Source organism: Mustela nivalis, assembly GCF_964662115.1.
Source record: "Mustela nivalis genome assembly, chromosome: 2".
Lineage (NCBI taxonomy): Eukaryota > Metazoa > Chordata > Mammalia > Carnivora > Mustelidae > Mustela > Mustela nivalis.
In genome coordinates, this window is record NC_139021.1 from 1385665 (window position 1) to 1404828 (window position 19164).

Sequence of the window (19164 nt, forward strand, 5' to 3'; positions counted from 1 at the left end):
GTTTGAATAAGAAAGGAAAACAGGCCTGGGGCCACTGTTTGAGCTAGATCCATTTGTACCGAATGGAAGGGGAGACGAGGTGGGGGGAGGGTGTCCAACCTGTTTGAATCCGGAGTGCCTGACTGTGTGAATGGGTCTGTGTGGCTCCACCGCTTCGGCTACGGAGTCTGAGTGGGCTGCACCCTGAGTCTCGCGGGGCGTCCTATGGCGTAACGGTCATCTACTCCTCGGAGTAGCCTGGTCCGAGGCTTACTTGGACAGACCTTAGCTAAGACTCTCCTAAGTTCCCGCCAGGGACGTGAGCAGGACAGCACCTGAAAGATGCCTCTCCCTTTGTCCGCGACATCATTCGTGATGGGAGGGAAACCCAGGCAACTCCTATTTGAAGGCTGCACACTTAAAAAAAGGAAAGACACTGGTATAGAAAAGCTGGTTTTCTCTCTGTTTAAAAGGGCAAAGTTTTCTTCGGTTAATTGAAGTGTAAATGGTTTCCTCCTTACCTGCCCAGAGTTGTAAATAAGATCTCTTTGGCTCATAAGGCTTCCTTGATTTGCTAAGTTACTGATAAAACTTGGGTTGCATTTGGGTAAATGCTGTAATTATTCTAGAGGTTCTATACATTTCCTAAAATTTTAATGTTTTGGTAAGGGTCATCACTTGCTATTCAACTATATCTGTTCTGAGATTTTTCATTTGTAATTATTTTAGATCTCTTGTAAGAGTGATGAGGGAGCAGGAGGCTGGCTGAGGACCAAGCAGAAGCTGGCGCCTCGCACCCCCTCTTCACCCGCTCCCCTCCAGAAGTGTAGCATCCCTCAGGCAGCCCTGACTGCTATGAACAATAAGCAAATAGTTAACTTGCAGAGCTCACAATCCTGCTAGACAGGAGTCTCCCTTGGCTTACAAATGTCCTAAATCTCACTAACAAAGACGATTGATAGCAGGATTGTGACACCCCACCAAAAAGTCTCCCAACTATCTTAATGTTAATGGCTGGTCTAAAGACAACATTGATCCAGCAGCAAGGGCAAGGCCTCCGGCAGGCCTGGAACATCCTGGCACCTTGTCAGCCCTCTTTAGCATATGAAAACTCCACTGAAACCTCCCTTCCCCTCACCTTCCCCCAACCGCAGGGTATATAACATGCCTACACTCACAACCCCGGGCAGCCACATCTCTGCCTGCACCCGGGCCCTGTCCCCGTGGTTTAATAAATCACCTTTTGCACTAACGACGTCTTAAGAATTCTTTCTTTAGTCGTCGGCTCCGAACCTCCTCACCCCACCGAACCTGACTTAGGTTCTGGGACTTCATCAAGAGGAGTCCGACTTAAGGGAAATTCATATGGGAAGACTTTCAGGACAAATACAGGTCTTTGATACGTTAAAATCCTGGGAACTAAAATGGGTAAAGATTTACAGAAGGGTTACATTCAGATTTACCAGAATTAGTAACTTGGGACTAGATGAACTGAAAGGTGGTAATGTTCTGTCTCTCAATGTTTTATTTTATTTATTTATTTATTTATTTTTTAAGATTTTATTTATTTATTTGACAGAGAGAGATCACAAGCAGGCAGAGAGGCAGGCAGAGAGAGAGGAGGAAGCAGGTTCCCTGCTGAGCAGAGAGGCCGATGTGGGGCTCGATCCCAGGACCCTGAGATCATGACCTGAGCCGAAGGCAGCGGCTTAACCCACTGAGCCACCCAGGCGCCCCTCTCTCAATGTTTTAAACCTTACTGCTTCTGTAATGTTTGCTCCTCTAAACTAGGGAAACTTTTTAAGTTACCTGTAACTTAAAGAGATGTAAAGGTATTCATTTGTAAACGAATCAAGGCATTCAACCTTTATCTATCTGAACCCTCTGAAACCAAAAGGGCTCAATAAGTTCTTCCTCCGCAATCATTCATTTGCATAAGTTCAATAAGAATCTGTTCTCCTTGTAACAGGACAGTATTGGACACAGGTTATTTTACCAAGGCTTTGACTGGAATGTCCTATTTGAAAAGACTCTGATGACCAGCTTAAAGGAACTGAGGTTGAGCCGTAAAGCCCTTTGGAACCGTTGGCCCGATACTTTGCTTACAGAGCTCCCAGCAGCCTCACCAGGGGAGTAAAGAATGTCACTCCCTGGTAGGAGGAGAGCCTCAAGATACCTTGGGCACCTCAGGAGTTTGCCCAAGTCGACAGGCATTACAGGCACGTCTGATGGCAAGTACGCGGCTTGGCTTCTGGCCCGGAGAGGCTACTAAAAGTTCAACCTATAGATTCCTTATAAAACGTTCCAGCAAAGCAGATTATAAAAGATCTATATGATCACACTTTCTGTTCTTGTTGAACTTATGTAAATAATTAGGCCAAGTTTGTTAAAACTGGACTTGTTTTTCAAACAAGTTAGTCCTGATTTGGCTATCTCTGGAAATGAGGGTTATTTTAGAGAGAAAAATTATGTTTTAATAACATGGCTTTATGGGTGTTAAGTTCTAGATTAGATTGTTATTAAATGTTTGTTTACCTAAGCTAGACAACTTAAGGTAAACTTCAGAGAAGTTGGACGATAACTTAGTGTAGGCCATTTTGCTTTTGCCAGTCAGCCAGCCCCAGATATAAGGGATAAACTTCAGAAAATTGAGGAATGTGAAAAGAAGAATCTGACTTGAGTTAGTGGGAAATAGCCGCTGAGGACTCTGGGTCTTGCTTGCAGGGGATGATAGCTCTCTTACAGACTCTGCAGGAAAAAGGTATTGGGTGTCAGCAATGAAAACACAGCTTTGTAAGAGCTACACCATTTACTTAGGCTTTGGTCTCCATGAGGGAGTTTCTTCGGACGTTGGGCTACTGCAGGCTGTGGATACCGTGGTTGGTGGAGATGGCGTGACCTCTGTGAACTGACTAAGGGAGGACTCACTATGGTAGAGTGGACTAAATTAGACTATAAAGGAGATTGGACTAAGACTAGAAGAACACGCAAGTTTAAAGAGCTTATGGGCAAGCAGTTCTAGGTTTCTAACTTAGGGCGTATGGCTCAAGCTATGGTTGATAGATGTGCTCAATGTCAGGCGGTAAATGCGGAAAGAACTAGAATGGGAAGAGGGAAAAGAGAAAGAGGTTGCTGTAGCAGAAAGGACGGATCAGTCTGTACTCCAGTCACGGCAGGCGTCACAGTCTGTCTTCAAAGAGCCCATACTGGGATCCGGACTGCCCACACTGGGACACATCCTCGCCAACCCAGGGACTTCGTTTGGAGGCGCTACTGCCAAGTGGGAGGCTTGGAGCCTGGCTGGAAGGGACCGTTTATGTCATCCTGACCACCCCCATGGCAATAAAAGTAGGGGGCATCAGGATCTGGATTCCTGTGGGTCCCGTCAAACGAGCCAAGCATGAGAACGCCCCGCAGAGGTGGATGCCACCGCCAATGGCCCTGCCAATTGTGGACTCAAACTAAGACTCGAAAAACAATGAGTTCATTAAATTCTTAAGATATATGCGGGAGGTATAAGCAATTACGAATTAAAAAAAAAAAAAAAGGAGGGTATAGAACTGGCTAAAAAGTCAAAGATTTGACTTGTCTCCAAAGAAAAGGGGGGAACGTGGGGGCCTATTTAGAAACTGTTCCCGCTCCCTTCCCCCAGGGGATTTACAGGTCACAACGCCCAGATACAAGGGTGGGTCAGGCCAGGTGGAGACAGCGGATCAGTGGGGGATCAGTGGGGGATGCGTACTGTCTCCCTGGTTACCAAGGAGTATGGGCCCCGCCCTTTGGGAGCCCTTTTGGCACCCAGCCAAGGTGTGATAGGCTGGGTCAAATGTCTACTAGGGTAAATTGTAACTCCACTGGTCACCTGCATCACTGCGGACTTTCCTGTGTGTGTTACAATCTCATCGGTCACCTGTGCGTGGCCAGGCCCGACCGCATGGCCTTTGCCCTTAAAAGCTAGTCTCTGAAACAGAGGGGTCGCCCTCTCTTGGGAGAGGTGCGGCCCCGAACGTTCGGTTAGATTCTTGATGCTTGGTGCGAAATAAAGCTTTGCTTGACCTTCGCTTTGTATCAGGCTCGCTCCTTTAATCACGGACCCATTATTGGGGCATAACAGCCATGACATTAAAAAAAAATCAATCTTACATAATTACATTATCAACTATTACATTATCAACTATTCACCGTGCAATTATACTGTAAACTATTAACACAAATACAGAAAATCCCCCTCTATTTGGAAATAAGTTTTTAAAATAAATACCTCATGGGTCACAGAAGAAATCAAAATGAGACTCGGCTTGCTAAGTAAATGATCGCAGATATGGGATGTGTCCACTCACATGCAAACCACTGACCACACCTGGAGAGAACTGTGGTCTTACTTTCCTACATCCAAAACAAGAGTCAACATTGCAGCACCTGGGTGGCTTAGTGGGTTAAAGCCTCTGCTTTCGGCTCAGGCCATGATCTCAGGGTCCTGGGATCGAGCCCGGCATTGGGCTCGCTGCTCAGCGGGGAGTCTGCTTCCTCCTCTCTCTCTGCCTGACTCTCTGCCTACTTGCGATCTCTGTCTGTCAAATAAATACAATCTTAAAAAAAAAAAAAGGAAAAGAAAAGGGTCAACATTAATGAAGCAATTAAGTGTCCCTCAAAAAGAACCGCCAAAGAAGTCCCCAACTGCTGCCGCCCCTCGGAACAATTTGTTACTTAAACTGCAACCCCTGGAGGATTTTACTAGTGGCCAAGCACATTGAGATATGGCCTTAAGAAATACATATACTGGCAACGGGTCTTTGCGGAGAAGGACGATGTACGACCGTGAAGCTGGGCAGCTGGGGACGCCCGGCTCGCTCAGGGTGGAACGAAATACCGGCTGCCTCCCTTTTCCGTTCTCGCTCCTTTCTCTTCCCAGAAGACGAGTCCTTCGAGTGTGCTTGGTTAACTAGAAACTTGATCCTCCTTCTTGCTTGTCCACAAGACGCGACCAGTGACTAACATTTGATCTTCATCAGTCCTTCTGTTGGCTGTTGTCTTCTGTCTAATAAACGTGCGATTGTGGAGGTGCTGGGGCAGCCGTCCTTTTCGACTGTTGTCCGCTGCTCCCAGTCTCTTGCCGCTGACTTGTTTGTGCCTAATTCTTCTCCCGTCGCCGACTGGAAGCGGCACCCAACAAATAGAAGATACAAGAAAGCAGAGGGAACACTAACCAGAGTGGAACTTAACCACAGGGAAGCCACGCCTGCAGGGGACAGAGCTCTCCCAAAACAGGATGTGTTTGGAAACATTAATTGTAAAGTTTTGCACATGAGGTAGACACAACACCAGGCGAGGTAGGCGCAAGGCAAGATTTATTAAAGGCATCTCTGGTGAAGTTTTGGGGCTCAGGAGAAGGAGAGCCGGGAAAGTCGTGAGGGGAGGAGGTGGGCACCCTCGGGTGAGGTTCCGCGACTCCACAGAAAGGGGAGTCGGGGAAGTCGCGGTGGCAGGGAGTCGGCGGGGGTCTTTCATGGGGCCAAGGCAGGGCATGGGTTCACGTCCATACATGGTAAGGTATTTGGTGATTGGAGGGTATGGGGTGGGGGCCCCTGATACTCCTTTTTCCTGCATAGGTATTGGGTTACCTATGGAGACGTGACCTGGGCATACATCCTTTAGGCGGGAGTCAAGGGTTAGGGAAGTGGGGGGAGGGGCTGGTAGACGGCGGTCCTGTCGGTCGTTTCTATTGTTTCTCTGCATTCCCCGAGCCGCCCGAGCCACCGACCCAACATTAATTGAAGGAGCAGGAGGCTGGCTGAGGACAAAGCAAAGGCTGGCGCCTTGCACTCCCCCCCTTCACCCGCTCCCCTCCATATGTGTGGCGTTCCTCAGGCACCCCTGACTGCCATAAAATGATAAATGGTTAACTTGCTGAGATCACAATCCTGCAGGACAGGAGTCTCCCTTGGTTTGCAAATGTCCTTGAGATTTACAACAAAGAAGTTACCTTATCAATAGCCCAATTTCCAGGGACACAGAACTCAGTTCCTCAAGCCCTGATGTCACCCTCCCCTCCATAAAAAAACCGAAGGAGGTGGAAGTAGAAGGAAAAGTAAATAAAGTTAAATTTCTTCTAAACCTAAATCTCATTAACAAGGATGCCTGATAGCAGGAATGTAACATTCCACCAGGAGACTCCCAATTGTCTTTACTTGGTAGTAATCAGGCCTTCAATATCCTGATAGTGCTTTTTTTCGCATGCCTGGGCTAACCGGCCAGTTCTGCTTCTGTAAGATTGCTTTGTCTGCTTTCGCGCGGGGGTCCCCTGACCCAATTCACTGACGCCAAGTATGCCTGTTCAAACAGCTCAGTCCCACCCGAAACTTGTTTGTATCTGTCTATAAAAACCCTGCACCAACCCAGCTCTGGACCTCTCGGCGTTATCGGCAACGAGCGGCGCAGAGGTCCAGGTTCGAACCTGCAATAAACGACCCTTGCTGATTGGCTTTGACTCACGTCTCTGGTGGTCTTTTAAGGTGGGGGTAATACTCTATTGGCATTTCATAATGACGGGTGGAAATCTGGTGACACTAGTCAGGATAAAAAGGGGAAGCAGTGGTCTCAGCCCTTGTAAAATCGTGCTCCTTCAAACCTGCCCCGCAGCCTAACCCTGGCTGGGATCCGAGTCCTGTGAGGGCTGCCTTCTGGAATGGGACTAGTGTCGGGACCCCCTGAGCCCTTGGGGAGGGGCTGACAGCCGGAGGAGACAGCTCTGAGCCAACGGGTGGCCCACACTGACCTCAGTGCTGGGCATGGCTCCCCCGCCCCCAGCCTGGCCTAGGCGTTTGTGGCTGCAGCCCAAACAGACACCAACTGGTTTAAAACACAGCACACAGCGCAAGGGTTTTTTTTTTCTAAAAGATTTTATTTGACAGAGAGAGATCACAAGCAGGTAGAGAGGCAGGCAGAGAGAGAGGAGGAAGCAGGCTCCCCGCTGAGCAGAGAGCCCGTTGCGGGACTGGATCCCAGGACCCTGGGATCATGACCTGAGCCGAAGGCAGAGACTTTAAACCACTGAGCCACCCAGGCGCCCCCACAGCGCTAGGATTGTACTAACATGTTCAATATTAAAAAATTCTGAAAATTTAAGTTAATGAGGGATGCCTGGGTGGCTCAGTTGGTTAGGTGGTTGCCTTCGGCTCAGGTCATGATCCCAGCGTCCTGGGATCTAGTCCCGCATCGGGCTCCTTGCTCCGCAGGGAGCCTGCTTCTCCCTCTGACTCTGCCTTCCGCTCTGCCTGTGCTCGCTCTCTCTCTGACAAATAAATAGATAAAATCTTTAAAAAAATTTAAGTTAATGAGGTAAATTATGCATCAAAAGCTAATAAAACTTACAAGAAATAATAGAACACAAAAAGTTCTGATTTTTTGGGGGGGGGGGTGTTAACTTTTACTTGGACGGAGCTATACACTCAGGGGAGGCTTGCGGGCAGGCGCTTGGCCCCTAGCAGCGGCCCAGCCTTGGGGTGGGGGCAGGCGCGCGGGGACACCGGTACAGGTGCAGGGAGGGCTTCCTCGCTGAGCGTCCCGCGGCCTTCACCCCTCCACCGCGCAGCCCCCTCCTCCCCCGTCACTGGCTCGCATAGCTGGTCTGCGGCCGCTCTCTGGCCTGCAAACGGGTCACTTTGAGAATGCTGCTTCGTGCACTTGGCCTTTTGCTTTCCCGCCCATTCTCCGGAGACCTGACGGACGTGAAGACCGCCAGCGTCCCGTGTGCAGTGTTGACGAAGTCACGTTGGCAGTGAACCCAGGGCGGCCACAGGCTGTCAGACGGGTACGCAGGTGTCCTCCTCTCCCTCGTCTGCGCTGGGAGCCCAGCAGCACGAGCCGCCCATCGCACGGTGCAGCTCCTGCTTCTCCACCAGGGAAATCGGCCCTTCGGACGCCCCCCACCTCCTCCCTCCCGCACTCCACAGATCTGATTTCTCTTAGAAAACTTTTTTTATTTTTTGAGAGCGCGAGCGAGCGAGCGTTACGGGAGTGAGCGAGCGCACGCGCACGAGCGGGAGGGGTCAGGGGAAGGTGCAGAGGGAGAGGGAGAAGCAGGCCACCGCTCCCCTCCCAGAAGGGAACCCTATTAGGCATTGGGGCCTCTGTCCCAGGACCCTGCGATCATGACCTCAGCAGAAGGCAGAGGCTTGGCAGACTGAGCCACCCAGGCATCCAGATCTGATCTCTTTTTCTAGAAGTTTGGTTTTTCTGCCTCCCTCCTATTTTTTTAGGTTCCAAGTGTATGTGAGATCGTGCAGTATCTGGCCGCATTTGTCTCTGACTTTTATCTCAGAAGGGCCACCACCACCAGTCCTTTACCCACGGACTGTGGGAGGACACTTAGGTTGCTTCCATGTCTTGGCGATTGTGAAGGACACTGCTGTGAACACGGATGCAGGACAATGTCATTTCAATGCAGTCACACAGCATTTCCCGCACAGCATACATCCTGGGGACCCCGAGTTAGCTCTTCCACTGGGCCCTTCCCGACGTGGGTCTGTGACCTGGAGAGGGTCATCTCGGGGGTCTCCACTTTAGGGTGTGGCAACAAAGCTGCCATCAAGGAGTCGTGACCCGTGTCTACCTCCTCTTGTGTCGCAGAATTCACATGTTGGAGCACCCTGGAGGGTGACCATGCCTGGAGATGGGGGTTTGTGGAAGTGTTAGGAGAAACGCTCTGATCCACGCTGACCGGTGTCCCGAAGAGAAGGGGAGAGCAGGACGCAGACACACACCGAGATGCCCATGGGAGGACATGGGGAGGGGTCGGTCATCTACATGCCAGGAGGAGCAGCCCCGCTCGTGCCTGGAGCTCAGACTTCCAGCCTCTGGGACTAGGAGTAACAGCCTTCTGTCACTTGAGCTGTCCTGTCTGTGGGGTCTGTCATGAATGCTGGCGAACAGCCCTCTCCAGGGGATGTCTGGGCTCCCACTTGTCTGCAACCCGCCCTGGAGGTCTGTTAGGTGAAGGGGGGTGGAAGGGGTATGTGTGAGGGAGTCACGGGAAACGGAGGGTGGAGGGGGCAGTGTGTGAGAGGGTCACGAGGAAGAGGGGGCCTGGACAGCTGTGGGCATTCAGGGGGCAGGGGGAAGGGTTTCTTGCTTTGACCACAGCTCAGGTGATGAGGCACGCCGGGTTGGAGAGAGTCAGGAGACCGTGAGGGCTGCAAGGGCCCCACCCCAGTCACAGCTGGACAGAGGCCCTCTGAGGACAGGCTGGCCTGATCCAGGCCCCACACAACTTGCCCTCTTGCCCTGCACCTGCTCTGTCCAGCCACTGCCTGTGCTCCTGCTGGCTTAGCCGGGTGCTGGCCTGGGTCGCCCTTCATTCTTTCCCCCCGTCCCTGGGGTACCTGGGCTCCATCCTGGGTGCTGGGAGCTGACCTGCTGGAGGGGTCCCTTGCTGCCCAGAGGGGGAAGCCAGGGCACAGAAAGGAAGGGGGTTGCCAGAGGTCCCACATCGAGCGCAGCCAGCAGCCGAGCTCTCCTCGTCCCGACATGCCCACACCCCTCCGCCTTTTCCCGCATTACCCAGACGTGTCGCTGGACCTACTGTTGCCTTTGCAGCCCCCGGAGAGGTGCTTTCCACCAGGCTGGCTGACGACCCTGGAAATGCTGTGAGGCACCGGTTCCCAGGACCTCCACCGCTCAGAGCCCCCACCCCAGGGCTTTGTGCTGCCCTCCCCTGGAGGCACCGAAAGGCTCTGCGTCGTGGTGGCTCCTTGTCTGAGCCCATGTGTGCACCCACGGGGCCGTGATGTTCAGGGGCTGCCCTGCGTGGGTGAGGGGAGGCGAGCCTGGCAAGCTGGTACTTCCCAGAGTTAGTGTGGGAGACGGCAGTGGGCTCCTGCCAGGCCCCAGGCTGTGCAGCTGTGGGGTCAGAGGACCAGGCAGGGAACTGGGCGCGGTCTCTGACCACCAGCTGTGTCTCCCCCAGCAGCCGAGGTGCTCCTTGGTGCCCAGGCAGTGCTTCCAGCCCACCTCCTGCAGAGAACATTTGCTTGGGGGCACCAGGGGGCTCAGTCGTTAAGTGTCTGCCTTCGGCTCAGGTCATGATCTCGGGGTTCCAGGGTGGAGCCCCGCATCGGGCTCCCTGCTCAGGGGAAAGTCAGCTTCTCCGTCTCCTTCTGCTCCTCCTCCCACCCCGTGCCCTCTCGCTCTCTCAAATGAACAAAATCCTTTAAAAAAAAAAAAAGGGGGAGAGAAGACTGCTCTGGCAGATCACACGAGCAGCACGCGCAGCGCTGCCGGAGGGCAGGGAGGCTGGGCGCCGCGGAGCTCGTGGGTCCTTCAGCAGGAGGCTGCGGAGTGGCAGGCGAGATCGGCAGAGTCTGAGAAGACCCGGTTTCTCTTCTGTCTCCCTTCCATCCCCTCTTCCTTCCTCCCTCCCCCTTCCTTCTTCACATCTTTCCTTCCGATCCTTTTAGATTTTATTTGTAAGCAATCTCAACACCCAGCTTGGAGCTCAAACTTACAAACCTGAGATCAAGCCACATGCGTCACTGACTGAGTCAGCCAGGGGCCCCAAGAAAGCCTGGTTCCTTCCTTCCTCCGCTTTTTTTCCCATAGTTTTTTTTTTTTTTTTTTAAGATTTTGTTTATTTATTTGAGAGAGAGCGTGAAAGCGGGAGATTGAGAAAAGGAGCGGGGGGAGGGAAGAGGGAGAAGCAGACTCCCCGCTGAGCAGGGAGCCAGACGCGGGGCTCCATCCCAGGACCCTGGCATCATGACCTGAGCGGAAGGCAGACACTTCACCGACTGCGGCACCCAGGTGTCTAAAGACCTCGTTTTTTATTTTAAAATTTTTTCTAATGTTTTATTGATTTATTTGACAGACAGAGATCACAAGCAGGCAGAGAGGCAGGCAGAGAGAGAGGAGGAAGCAGGCTCCCCACCAAGCAGAGAGCCCGATGCGGACTCGAAGCCAAGACCCTGAGATCACGACCTGAGCGGTAGGCAGAGGCTAACCCACTGGGCCACCCAGGTGCCCCTGAAGACCTCGTTTTTAATCCAAGTACATGCATTTGCCAGGAAAATGCTGGTCTCAGTCTTCTCTTGCCAGAATGGGACTGAGGTGGTTGTGTCCATCTCAAGGTCCTTAGGATGAGTGAAGGAGATGGTCCATATGGGCATTCCCCACAGCGTGTGGCACGGGCATGCCCAGGTTGTAAGACAGGTCGTTACAGTTACTGACTGGAGGGTGTAGGCTGCACAGAAAGGAAGCGGGAGAAGTATGGGGCAGAGGGTAGACTTGATCCCAGTCACACGCTGGGCCCTCTCCAACCCTGGTCACACTCTGAGCCCCGATCCTGGGTACATGAGGAGACATGACTTCACTTACCTTTTCCTGTGCATCCCCACAGAATGGGAGAGTTATCTGAAAAGGTCCAGGCAGGTGCTGGCAGGTTTGCTCAAAGGGGTGAAGAGTGCATTCTGCAGGTTTCAATCAATAACCCTCTGTCCCGTGGGTCCCGGGTTCCCCAGGCCGGGAAAGGATAGCCATCAAAACCGCTGCCCTGCGTTCCACGGAGTCTGGTTTTCTCCAAGTCCTCCCGTCGGAGCACAGCTTTCTGCAACCATGTGGTCAGTGCAGCGGCCGGGGGGCGGGGCTGCAGCAGCCGGGGGGCGGAGCTGCAGCGGCCGGGGGGCGGGGCTGCAGCAGCCGGGGGGGGGGGGCGGAGCTGCATCGACCGGGGGCGGAGCTGCAGCGGCCGGGAGGCGGAGCTGCAGCGACCGGGGGCGGAGCTGCAGCAGCCGGGGCGCGACTGGCCCTGCGTCCTGGAGCCCACCTCGGTTAATCGCAGAGGGGCCAGCCTCAGGAATACCCAGGAGACGCAGTGTTAGGAGTCTGGGGCCCGATCTCACTGTGAGGCTGACATGTTGTGTGACCTCAGGCATGGCGCTCCCCGTCTCTGGGCCCCACCTCCCCGCCCCAGTTCCTGGCCTGCCCCACCACTGGGCCTGGCACCTCCATACTTCAGATTCCAAGAGAGACCATCCTCTCACAGATGTGAGACATTACAAGACACTTGTGTGTGTCTGTGCTGGGTCCTTGCCACTGTCCAGGGTATGGTCTCGGGAGCTGGCCACTGTTGGTCTTCCCGGGGCTCCTGGGCTGAGCCCCCATCACCTCCCCTAGCTGCCTCCAGGCCCAGACCTACAATCTCTGTCAGTCTCTTAACCCTCTGAAAAATCGCGCTCTCTCCTCTTCCTCTGGTTCTTCTCCTTCGAACTGATTCGCTCATGCCTTTCCTGAAATGAATAATATAGTCATAAAGGCACATTGCATTTTTGTTTATTGACTTTCAATAATTTTCTTAAATTGGGATGACCAGGTCAGAGGCTGGGGATAGTCTAAAGCTTTGGGCGCAGATGAGCCTACTGCCTTCTAGAAGAACCCCCAGCTATGTGCTGTTGTCCTCAGGGCTCATTCCTAACTCTGCGTAACACTGGGTTTTATGACCCAAAATCAAATAGAACAGTGGAAGGCATGGGCTGGGTGATACGGGGCTTCCTTGTTGGAATTTTATTGCCAGGGAGGCTGAGGGTTCCCGTCTGTCTGTCCACGTGCTTCAGAATCACTGGCCCCTCCTTCCTGTGATTTGCCTGCATGGAAATTTTAACACTTGCTCATGTATTAAAGATAAAAATCTCCCATTGTGCATTTTCTCAGCTTTCTATATACTTTAAATTTTCTTGTGCGTAAAATCGACGTTTCCTTTCTTTCTTCTTAACGATTTTATTTATTTATTTGACAGAAAGACACAGGGAGAGAGGGAACACAAGCAGGGGGAGTGCGAGAGGGAGAAGCTGGCTCCCCATGGAGCAAGGAGCCTGACACGGGGCTCGATCCCAGGGCCCTGGGAACGTGACCTGAGCCGAAGGCAGATGCTTCACTGACTGAGCCGCTGGGAACCCCAAGATGGACCTTTTCTATCCTGGAAACTATGAAGCCTTCCCTTTGCTGGCCAGCAAGTCCCTTCCACAGCTGGAGCAGAGTCTCTCTGAAGTTGCTGTCTCTCCTTTGAACTTTGACCCATCTGGGTCCCGTTGACATTTGTCCTGATGCCAAGTGAAGGGCTGGCCCTCGGGGGAGGGGAGTGGCTGGCAGAACCCTGAGCATCTCTGCTTCCTGAGGGAGATGGCATTTCTCCGAGTCCGAGTCTGGGTCCCTTCCTTCCTCGTGTTCCTGACGCTGGGTGTGGGGGACAGACAGTGTCCGCGGCTCCCCAGCTCACAGCCTCAGGCAGGCCCCCACTTTCTGCTTAGCTTGCAACGCCTGCGTGTGACATGAAATTGGGAAGATGAGTCCTTAGAACAAAAGGCTAGAATGGGGGGCGCCCGGGGGGCTCAGTCAGTTCAGTGTCTGCCTTTGGCTCAGGTCTTGATCCGGGAGTCACGGGATCGAGTCCGGCATCTGGCTCCTGGCTTGGCAGAAAGCCTGCTCCTCCCTCTCCCTCTGCCTGCCACTCCCCTTGCTTGTGCCCGCTCTCACTCTCTCTCTCTGTCAAATAAATAAGTTTAAGGAAAAAAGGCTAGAATGGCCTCAGAAAGGTCAAAAGTGGGCAAACGGGTAAAAACCCAAAACCGCACACTCTTGGGATGGACCCCGACCATTCTGACTGCTGTAAATTGCAAGCTAGATTTTCACGACTGGTCCATCCACCACGGTGTCCTTTTCTAGAATGTGACCGCCAGCCCCACCTGCTGGTGGGCAAGAGTGACAGGGCAGCTCTGCCCTTGGGGACAAGGGCAAGGCCAGGCTTAAAGGCCCAGCAGCAGCCCTGCCCTAGCAGGGCACACCGACCACCCTCCCGCCCCGCACACAGCCACCCCTGCAGGCCTCGTCCGAGATCAGACCCAAAGCACAAGTCTGGGGATAGCTGGCAGGAAGGGGACCGTGCCAAGATAATGGAGGTTCCAGGGGTCTCTGCCATGTTCCCCCACGGCCGCTGCCATGCAATTAGTTCTTCTACCTGACTAACATTCCCTGTGCACCTGGCCGGAGCAAGGAGGTCCCTCAAACAAGCGGGTCACCTGCCCCATGACAGGTGCTGGGAAAACCTGGTGAGAAATCGCTCCCGGGAAGGGAGTGGACACATCACGGGTTGCCTGTCCTCCCCCGGGTCCCTCCTGAGGGGCGGGTTGGTTGGGAGGGCAGAGGCCCCAGTCAGGTTTATGCAAAGTACTTCCAGCCTTTCCCTGGACATTTGCCTGCTGTACTCACCTCTGTCCCTCCACACGTTAGTCCACAGGATCGGGATGTGCCTTGATCTTAAAAACTGACAACACGTCTTAGAGATAGTTGAATTTCAGGACCCAAATCTGGTCTGTAAGCGGCCGCGTCAGGAGCTGTGGCTCAGCGCCTGCCCCTTCAGTTTGTACTTAGTGTGTTTCCAGGCTCCTGTTTTCACGGCTCTACAGATCATCCGCACACACCTTTGCACCCAAATCAGTATTTCTATTGGACAATTCCTAGAAGAGAAATTTCTGGAAAAAGGTGAAATGCCAGCATGTGTAAAATTTTGATTCTACTAACAAATCGCTACCCTCCATCACCCCCAAAATGTTGCATCAGCTTATATGGTGAATAAGCTCGTGTCTCCATCCCTTACAAAGTTTGAGCCGGCAGGGACACCTTTGCCACTTCCCAGAACATTCTGGAGCCGAGCTGAGTTTCGCTTGGGGGGTGGGGGGCAGGTTCTCGCCTACAAACTGCCTACTCATATCCCTTGCTCTTGTATTTGGTGGGATGTATATATTCCATGTTAATTAGGGGACAGTAGAAGGTCCTGAATATTAACCTTTGCTTGTTACACGATTGCAAATATTTCCTCCTTTTCATTTTATTTATTTATTTAAGATTTTATTTATTTATTTGACAGACAGAGATCACAAGTAGGCCAAGAGGCAGGCAGAGAGACGGGGCGGGGGGGGGGGGGGGGGGAGCAGAGAGCCCGATGCGGGGCTCCATCCCAGGACCCTGGGATCATGACCTGCGCTGAAGGCAGCGGCTTCACCCCATGGAGCCCCCCAGGCGGCCATATTTCCTCCTTTTTACCGTTTGCTTTTTTTTTTTTTTTTTTTAAGATTTTGTTTATGTGGGGGCGCAGAGAGGGCACGGGCAAGGGGAAGGGCAGAGGCAGAGCGAGCAGCAGGCTCCCCACTGAGCAGGGAGCCCCATGCGGGGCTCGATCCTGGGACCCCAGAATCATGACCTGAGCCGAAGGCAGACACTTTGCCCGCTGAGCCCCCCCGGGCGCCCCACATTTGCTGTTTTTACGTTTTACTGTTTATGTTTGTTACGCAAATATTTTTACTTTTGAAGAATTTAAAATTCATAAACATTGGTCCAAGCTATTCTGTTCTAAGGCCATCAGCAGGAACCTCTGGTCGTCTCTAAATCGCAGTTTCTAGATTTCTTTCTCTTGCCCCACTCCTCGGCAGCCTGCGCTGCGCGGCTCTCCCCGCCTGCCCGGCCGCCCGCTCTTTCCTGCCGGCTCTGCGCGGCTGGGATGTCGCTGGGCGCCGCAGGCTTGGAGGCTGGAAGCCTCCGGCCCGTCCTTGCATCGCACGCACACGCGCCCCTGTCTGGCGCCCGCGCGTCCGTCTGTCCTGCCGCCGGCCCGGCGTCTGCGGAAGGTCCTTTACCCTCCGCTCCCTTGCTTCCTGCTCGCACACGTTTTAGGCCTCTGGGAGACCGGGGCGCACATGCAAGTCGCGCTGGCGAAGTATCTGGAGGGTCTAAATGCAACGACACGTCTCCCGCCATGGAAACAGCCCTGAGGCGGGGCTTAGATGCGCGCGAGCCGGGCGCGCTGGGCGCCGTGGAGACCCTGAGCGGCCACGCCGCGGCCTCCAAGTCCCGCTGGGCGGGGTTGTTAGGGTTCGTGGGATTCCAGTGGCTACATCTCACCTCCAGAGAATAATTTCTTGGACTCTTCTTTATTTTTCAGAGTTGTCCGTCGGGTCCTGAATTTACAGCTCTGGGGGGTCCTGGTGGGCCGAGGCCATCAGTGGGCTCAGGGCTTGGGGGCGGACCGGACGCGCCCTGCTCGCTCCGTCCTGGCCTTTCCGGGCGTTGCGTCGGGGCCGCGGGTGTGCGGGGCCTGCCGTTCTCCGTCTCCCCGGCCCTTAACATCCACTGTAAGAGGCACGGTTACTAGCTTTGTCATACTGTGAAGTGAGGCAGCCGTCCCCGAGACCCCGTGGGGTCCGCTGGTTCGCTCCAAGGGCTCCCAGAACTCACGAGAGCGGTCAGGCTCCCGGTTAGGCTCATCGCAAGGAAAGGACGCAGACTGCCCTCAGCCAGGGGCAGGGGCGCGCGGGCAGGGCCCGGGATGGGGGGGGCGTCCGCACCGCCCTCTCCCCGTGGAGTCGCGGGCAGCGAGTGCTCTCCCGGCCCGAAGTGCGGCTCGCACGAGTGCTGCCGGCCAGGGAAGCCCCCCCTCCCCGTCCAGGGTCTTCGTCCCGCTCCCGTCACGCTGACCTGGTCGTCTTCCTGCGTGGCCGACCTCCGTCTCCAGCCCCTCGGGAGCCCGAGCTGACACCGTGTGGCCCAGAGCCCCGGGGAAATGGGACACTGTGCTCGGGACGTCCCCAGGCTCTGCGATGACCTCCCGCAGCGGAGGACCGACGCCGGCATTCCCTGGGGCGAGATTAAACATTCTACTCACAGGGACTCGCGCAGCTGTCTGGGCTGGACCTTCCAGCCGCTCGTGTGGGAGCAGCCCCTTCACGTCTGTGGGATCCTGGTGAGTCTGAACTTGGACTTCAATGGGACCCTCCCTCCTCCTGTATAGTGGCCTGAATTGAGTCCTTCCCAAACTCCGAGGTTGAAGTGTTAAGCCTCAGGACCTCAGAAGGTGACTGTGTCTCGAGATACTCCTACAGGTGCCCTGAACCTGTGTTACTGGTGTCCTGATAAGAAGGGGAAACCCGAAGACTATGTGAGGGTAGGGGGAGGACACGCCGGCGGCTGCAGGACCAGGGGAGGCTAATCGCACTGGTTGCTGGTGATTTGTCACACCTGAGCTGACCAGCACCCAGACTCTCAGCAGGTCCCTTCACCAGACAAAGGACAATTAGAGTGACGTCTGATTCTCGGGGCGGGGTGGTGGTGGTGGTGGTTTTGGGACTAAAGGAGAGAAGGAGCTGAGAGCCCCGCCCGGAGTGCCTTCTGCCCCAGGGTTTGGTAAGGTCTTTGGGAAAAGCCCGCCTCCCCCGGCTGTGTAGGGGGGTCCATGGTGAGTACCCCCCCGGCCTCCCACCGGCCACCCTCTCTGCCAGGCAGCAACTTAGGGGTCTGAGTTCTGTCTGCAGGGCCTGGGATGGGCCAGTCCTGCCCAGTGCTCCCGCTGGTCCCCGGCCCTGCCTGGGACTCCTCCCCGGTTTCTCAGGAGGAGGCGGCGGCTAACAGGCCACTGGACTCTGGCCAACCTGATCCAGGCACCCCGGCCTGTGGCCACTTTGTCTCCAGAGGGCCCCCAAGTCACCTCTTCTCAGAGCACCCCGAGCATTTCCTGACTGATGGCCTCAGTGCTACACGAATGACACACTGTATGGTTTGAAAGGTTTCGCGAGGCGCAGAGACCTCCGGGGAGAGCAGAGAACATGCCTCCGCCTGGGAGCCATGGCCACAGCGGGCACGAAGCTCGGCTTCAGGCTGGGTTCTCTTGAAGCAGACACTGAGGCAGGATTCCCCTGTACGAGCTTTATTCCAGAGACTCCTGGGGGACCCGTGAGGAAGCGGGGATTTGGACAGGGACGGGAGGCACTGCGGGGAGGGCTTGTGACCCCCAGAGCCCCAGCCTGACCAGGGGCTCTGGGGTGTGAGTCAGGCCTCACGTTCTGCCCTTGAAAGCAACATCCTGGCTGTGGGGTCCTCCACCCAGGGCAAAGGACACTCCTCCCAGCACCACCCGCATGGGACGGCAGCTCCCAGAGGACAAGGGCAGGGCTGGTTTTGCTGAAAGGCCAGGGAGGACCCTCAGACAAAGTCAAAGACTGGGGGGTTCTCTGCATCGGCGTGCGGGGGGTGGGGACATCTGTCAGCCTTGAAGATTGGGGATGAGTTGGCGCAGTCCTTTGTGACCATCCCGCCCAGTCCCCCACCTCCCCAAGCTCCGTCCTCCATGGATGTGCTCACAGACAGTTGGATGGGGACGGGGGCTGTGCCGCCTCACGCACGTCCTGCACCTTTGGGTCACAAGAAGGCCCCTGGGAGGGTGACGAGGACAGTGGCCACAAGCATGAGGCCCACGGTGGTGGTCCCCGGGCCCCAGTTCCCGGCTCCGTTACACAGGTCAGTGCTACAGCAGTGTTGGAAGACTTGCATCTCCTTGATGTACGCTCTGGCTTTCACGGGGATGGGGTAGTCGCAGGACTGCACACAGCTCTTGGCCACTACGGTGTACTTCCCGCCCAGCACGTCCATGCCTGTCGCACAGAAGAAACACCCAGAGGCTGCGGGTCTGCGAGCGGTGCCTGGAACCTTCCTCCTGACCCCAGAATGGGCTCATTCTGGAGCCCCAGGCCCGAGAGCCCACGGATGGCACCCAGCCCCACAGCCCAGAGAGCCAGGCTGGCCACAGAGCCCCTGGCTGGACCCACAGTGGAGGGGTGCCCTCGAGGCCAGGATCTGGCTCACGCTACAAAGCCACATTTGGATTTGCAGGAAATCCCCTGGGGATTCTCATTCTGACATCCAGATTTTGGGTTTTTTTTTGTTTTTTGAGTGAGAGCTAGAGAGGGAGGGGCAGACGGAGAATGAGAATCCCAAGCTGGCGCTCCCCTGAGCGCGGAGCTCCAACCCCCCACCCTGAGACTGTGACCCCCAGAAATGAAGAGTGAGATGCTCACGGATTGAGCCACCCAGATGCCCCGGAACACAGGCTTTCTTGTTACAGAGTGACATGTGTCGCACCTCTGCCAGGTAGGGAAGTGGCCACCCCCCACCCCCCGCCCCGGGCTGCCCTGTCCTGCTCCCCCAACCCCTGCCGAGGTCTTCACATCCCATCTACCCCTCTTGGCTTCTAGAAGGCAGAAGGGGGAAGAGCAGGAGGAGAGGGACTCACTTAGCTTCTCTGAAATGCAGGCTTGCGCGTGGCTGGGGCATTCTATAGGTCCTGAGCACGTGCTCCCTCCAGTGCTAGAGCAA

General features: G+C 54.8%; 1 long non-coding RNA gene across 1 annotated transcript; it reads left to right on the forward strand.

Moving 5' to 3' along the window:
- The first annotated feature begins 5640 nt into the window (after positions 1-5640).
- Positions 5641-13494, forward strand: LOC309859662. Its single transcript, XR_014308788.1, has 3 exons — positions 5641-6491; positions 8608-8846; positions 12768-13494. It is a non-coding gene; the product is annotated as an uncharacterized lncRNA (long non-coding RNA).
- Positions 13495-19164: the final 5670 nt, after the last annotated feature.